We start from the raw sequence: 402 nt of genomic DNA, 5'->3' as shown, positions 1-402 counted from the left end.
TGAACAAGGGAGAGCACATCGACCCCAGATGCTGTCTGGGAGGCCAGTACAAGACTGATCCAGACCCCTGAACATGGATGTCAATAAGGAGGCCTCTGCACTCCAGGGAGCCTCTGGTGGTGGATTAGTATTTTTCCCTGGTGCAAGAAGGGACTTTGAGAGCCCATCCCACGCTAAGGGTTACACTCTGGCCCTGGACATATGGGGAAAGGCCCAGGACCAGCACAGGAAGATTTGGTGGACTTTGCAGAGCCCCCGTTGAGGGCCCTACCCTTCCTGGGAAGGGTAGGATGGGGTGGGGGAGTGGGGGAGGAGGGATGGGGGTGATGGGAGGGAGAGGGAGAAGGGACTTACATGTGAAACAAGCTTGTTCCCTAACTAAAACTAATAAATAAATTCAAA

At 54.0% G+C, this 402-nt stretch overlaps 1 protein-coding gene across 1 annotated transcript in view; it reads right to left on the bottom strand.

The window, feature by feature from the left end:
• Polr3a (RNA polymerase III subunit A) overlaps window positions 1-402 on the bottom strand; it is a 40,366-nt gene that overhangs the window by 21,263 nt on the left and 18,701 nt on the right. The window lies entirely within an intron of this gene.

Source organism: Cricetulus griseus (genome assembly GCF_003668045.3).
Source record: "Cricetulus griseus strain 17A/GY chromosome 1 unlocalized genomic scaffold, alternate assembly CriGri-PICRH-1.0 chr1_1, whole genome shotgun sequence".
NCBI classification, from domain to species: domain Eukaryota; kingdom Metazoa; phylum Chordata; class Mammalia; order Rodentia; family Cricetidae; genus Cricetulus; species Cricetulus griseus.
Note: the sequence above shows the minus strand (reverse complement) of the source record. Positions and strands in the feature narration are given on the sequence as shown.